Source organism: Triticum dicoccoides, chromosome 6B (assembly GCF_002162155.2).
Source record: "Triticum dicoccoides isolate Atlit2015 ecotype Zavitan chromosome 6B, WEW_v2.0, whole genome shotgun sequence".
Taxonomy (NCBI): domain Eukaryota; kingdom Viridiplantae; phylum Streptophyta; class Magnoliopsida; order Poales; family Poaceae; genus Triticum; species Triticum dicoccoides.
The window spans coordinates 585,583,124-585,588,748 of record NC_041391.1 but is presented as its reverse complement, the minus strand read 5'-3'; positions in this window follow the sequence as shown (position 1 = coordinate 585,588,748).

Here is a 5,625-nt window from a genome sequence, read left to right as displayed (position 1 = left end):
GAGCTGACCGGCGGTAGCTGCTGCAGCTACAGCGGCTGTTGCGGTCACTACAAAAAAAATACACTTTCGTGATGATACGTGTTTGTCACAGTAGGTCACGTTTTTTGTCATGCATGTACATCCATGACAAATTTATGACAGAATCAAGATAGTTATACCTGTGCTGTCGTAGAAGTGTTCCATGCCATTACCAAAATTATCATCACGGAAGTGTCCACTTCCATGACGATAAATCGCGTGTCATAGAAGTGCTTTCGTCAAGGGTGACCGACAAGTGGCATCCACCGTAACGGAACGCCGTTAAGCTATCGGGTCTGGTTTTGGATCCGATAACCCGTTAACAGCCCCGACCAATGGGGATTTTCCACGTGTAAAATCATCATTGGCTGGAGGAAACATGTGTTGGCTCACCGTTGGGACAGATGTCATCCACTCATTGGACAGAAGGCGCCTATGATACGTCGACACATGGCACGGCCCAACAGAGGCCCATTCCTGTGAAAAGGCCAGCCCGTTTGACTTGGTCAAAAGGTGGCGGGCCGTCCCATGGAAAGCCTGTTAACGACCTATTCGCATATAACCCATTTACAACCCGCTAACCCAAGGCCCATTACGCCCTATCCGAATTAGGCCCAGTAGCGTCATTTGGGCCATCCAATATGGTTCCAGCCTGTTTTCACTTCTGGCCCATGTATGGCCCATGACGTCTTTCAGCCCATATGAGGCCCTATGTAACTCTTGGCCTATTAACGGCCCGTGGTGAAACTGGCCCGCAAGGAACAGTGTATCACTTTACACCCATTAACAGCCCGTGGTGAAACTGGCCCGTAATGAACAGTATATCACTTTATACCCATTAAGGGCCCGTTATTCAGTTGGACCGTTTCGAGCAAATGTTATCTTTCGGCCTTCTCAGAGCCCATTTATTCTTGGGCTCATTTCTAGCATTCGTTTACTTACGGCCCGTTACTGTCATTTCTGCTTGTGGGCCAAATTCAGCCCGTGGTTACATCGGCCCGTTTGTGGTCCGTTAATACATTGGGCCGTTTTCATAGCGTCATCAAATACGACCTATTAACGATGGCCCGTTATGGTCATACGGCCCGTATAAGGCCCATAGATGATTCGGCCCGTAGAAGGCCCATTGTTTCTACGGCCCGTAGAAGGCCCATTGTTTCTACGGCCCGTAGAAGGCCCATTGTTTCTACGACCCGTAGAAGGCCCATTGTTTCTACGACCCGTAGAAGGCCTACTATTTCTACGGCCCATAGAAGGCCCACTGTTTCTACGGCCCGTAGGAGGCCCAGTGTCACTACAGTAAATATTAGCCCATGGTTATTGTGGCCTAGTTTTAAAAAGAACTGCACTGCCTACAAGCAAACAAATAAACAAGACAACAAGGAAATAAATAAGCAAGCAACTTATGCTAGGCTATCATGGCTGTTACACATATTACATCCACTGGGCATCAAAGTTCGCCACTAGTGCAAATATGGGGAACAAAGTAGCATATCATATACACTGGTTGTCAAAGTTGGCAACCAGCGCAAATAAACACCGCAGCAAAACAAATCCAGAACTGAAACCACTTCAGAAGATCTCAAGAAACAATATCCTGGGTACCCATAATGCTGGCAAGATGCTTAGCAAGCTTATTAACTTTCTCTTGTTTGGCGCTTAAATCCTCCAGCGCTTGCTGTTGCACCAGAAAATATGCATCTGAATTTTGCAGGGACTTCCTCAGTCCTTCAGCTTCCTGTCGCAGCACATCTGATCAATGTCTTTCAACTTGAAGTTGAGACTCAAGAAGACAAACTGATTCAGGCAGCGAGTTCGAAGAGCTTGTGCCACCAGTAGTGGCCAGTAACTCGAACACTACATCAAGACAGGACTTTTGGGTTCCCTCACTGTCGTCAAGTTAGTTTTTATCAGCTTTCTTGGAGACCAACAGGGATGTCTCACTATCTTGAACCTTATCTGCATTACTTCCTTTTCCATTGGATAACGCGGTACTGTTCTCCAATATTTTGTCCACATTCTAAAAGAGAAACAAGCAGACACATCACATCTTTACCATGTTGTATATGAAACTCATTTTGGTAAATGAGTTCAGTAGTAAAGTGGACAGGATAACAACATGAAACAAACATATATCTATGTGCCATGGTCACTTTATGGTCTATATCATTCTAGTTTTTGTTGTCAAATCAAGATAGAGACATAGTTCAAATAATATTTGTTCAAGACAAAGCAGAATAGACAGAATATAAGTGTGGGTAACTATAGAGCAATAACAACACTTGTAATGTGCATGACATGAGAACATAACTATTTGTTCAATTGAAACTGAAATCAACATAGAGCAGGTTACAACAGCAAACCAGTTAAAAAAACAGGTTTAAAACATACCTGTTGCGCCATTGGAGTTTCAATTCCATCCTTCAAATTTGAAAATAGTTGGTATGAGTAAATACAGTAATGCAAGAGCAAATGAGTATGAACCATAGCTATAGAACCTGACCTGAGAACAAATCTTCTTCTCCTTTAAGCGTTGAGTTGGGATTCGGAGTGGTGGTCCTCGTGCTTTGGGCACTGCAGTTCCCTTACTAACCGCTCGTGTTTGGGTGCTCTGTGGTGGAGACGGTGATGTGTCAACTGGAACTGGGTTACTATTTGCCGGGGTTGGGGTTAGAAGGGGTGTAGCTGGTTCTCTGTCCAACTGGGTAGGGGTACAATCTGCGAGAGTCTGGGTTATGTGTGGTGGATCTGGTCCTTGGGCAAGTACAACCGTGGTTCTATCTGCATCAACTGGTAGCACTATCTTTTCTGAAGACCATGTTGTTACTCCCTTAGATACTGCCATCACGCTCTCCAATTCAAATGGCTGATAAACAAGAAAAGTAATTGAAAGTATAGACATTGTATGATAGACAAGTGCAATGGATAGTGAGGAATAAAAGAGGGCATGAAATAATTCATATTTATATTGTCTAACCAAACAGGATAGCACGACACAATTTCACATATATGATGGCTAACTAAACAGGATAGCATGACACAATTTCACATTATGATGGCTAACTAAAAAAGATGGAAAGACATAGTTCAAAATATGAGACTATGTAAACAGGATGACATGACATAACTATATAATGCGTTTATTAAATAGGTTGGCATGCCACAATTCACATACATTCATGGATAGAATGTCATAATTCTAAATATGATGACTGTAAACACTAAACAGGATGAGATGATATAACTATATGATGTCTTTATTAAATAGGTTGCCATGCCATAATTCAGATAGATGATGTGTATGTACTATGTAAACATGATGGCATGATATAATTCAAATATATGATTTATATAGTAAGCAAGTAAGAAGATGGCAATCTATATATGATGTAAAAACTAAGCAATGCAAGACAACATGCATGACATGGGTAATATAACCCTACCAAGTTTGAGCATAGACCTCAGGGGGGAAATAGGACTGGTCATCAGTCTCTGAATCCTCCTCTGAGGAGCTCTCTGTAGCCAGCAAGATGTCTGCTTCAGCAGGTAGCATTGTCTGCTCCGAATACCTTGTTTTCACTCCAGATACTTCCATCACTGCTTCAAATGGCGTTGCATAATTCACATCAATGATGAATAAACTAAATAGATGGCATTCGCACAAAGGATGTCTAAACTAAGCAGATGCCATATTTGATGTATAAAGTAAGCAATGCAAGACACCATATGCATGATATAACCAACATCAGCATGCCAAGTTAGAGCGAAGACCTCAGGGGGTAAATAGGAGTTATCTTCTCCTTCTGAATCCCCCTCAGAACAGATATCTTCCTCTCGATTACAATCCGAAATGCGTGTAGGGGGGGCTGCCTTTGCGCCTACCATGGAGCGACGTCTGCATGAAATTATATTGCCACACAAGGCTCGTCTCTTTTGCTCTACATGTTCAGTTCCATTGTTTACAATAACTGTCATGCATAGGAATAAAACATAGTGGGATTATGTAAGGAGTGCATGCAGAAATCGAGAGTGATGGTAGCAACCTGTGGATAGACCCAAAACCAATAATAGCAGGCAGATAATGGCTTCAGTTAATAAATATAGATAATGGCTTCTTTACTGTTTGTTTCCCACCCAACATGAAACTCATAGTAGACACCGAAGATTAACCAGATAGTAGATAGATACTATTGATAGCGGCCCCGATATGTACCCCACAACCATTTAAAAACTCAAGTTTGACCATTAGTTTGGAGCTGACTCAGAGTCTAAACGGTGAACAGGATGATAAAGTAGCATGTAATATTAAGCGATGCATAACGTAAGCAGACACAAAAGAGTGCGACCTCTCTTGCGGACCTGTGTAGTCCTCGAGGTCATCTGGTCGGTTGATGATGGTAATGCAGTTTCCATGGCTACCGGCAGCGGGGAAGAAGATCTGAGGCAGCGAAAGATAGTCTGGAGGCCGGATCCCTGCTGTGCTGGACCCTTCTGTTGTTGGAGCAGCTGAGCTGGGGTGGACGACGGCGCAGCAGGAGCAGGACAAACGACGCAAGGTTTTCTTTGACAACTATCTGTAAGAGAAGTAATTCTATAAGGGCTCGTTTGAATTGGAGGATTCCAACAACGCAGGGATAGGAAATAGACAGGAATAGGATAGGAATGCACGTGCAAAACAGAGAATTTAAAAACACAGGATTTCTGCCAATCTGGGTGTTTGATTCACAACAATTGGAAGATCACAGGATGCGAAGAAGCATGGTGAGATTAAGTCAAACCACAAGAAAATGTACGGTTATAATGCTATTATGCTACTATCTCTTAGTCTTGTGCTTCATGAATATGAATTTGAAAAGGAGGACAAGTGAAAATTAAAATTCCTACGTTTTTTCTTTCAAGGAGACACTAAAGGAAAAAATCCATGTGCTCAGTGGACAATATATATATAACATGTAGAGTAAAAAAGAGATGCAACAAGTGTACAACCTCTTTGGCGAAGCCATGTTGATCTCAGCGTGATTGGGTTGGCCGGTGAGGATGCTCCGGCTGACTTTGCTGTCGGAGGAGGGGAAGAAGATCTTAGGCGTCTGGAGATGGAGCCCGAGGTACTACTCCGCTGTGATGGAGGGTTTTGTCGTTGGAGCAGCTCCGATGAGTTGTACGACGCCGAGGCTGAAGTAGGACAAGAGAGACAATGAACAACGTTAACCTGAGTGGAATTCTAATAGCATCTCCAATACATGACGTAAAATACATAACCACAAAGTGCTAGATGTAAAATACATCAGCCGCTCATCTCTCAACTTAACTGTCAAAACTGAACTTAACTGTCGAAACTGAACCTAACTGTCGAAACTGAATTTTGCTGTCGAAACTGAATTTTGCTGTCGAAACTGAACGCACTAGCAAGGTGAGGCTACACGCCGGTCGACTGACTTTTTCATCTCTGGTAAGTCGATTTTGTAGCCATTGGATACGAAATCAAGGGCCTGTGGTTCATCTTCAACCTCCACCCCCCTGAGCCGCCAGCCACCACCGGCCAAACAACAGCTCCCCGCCGCCCGCGGCCGACGGTTCACCGCCTCGCCCGCCCCGAAAACACTCCCC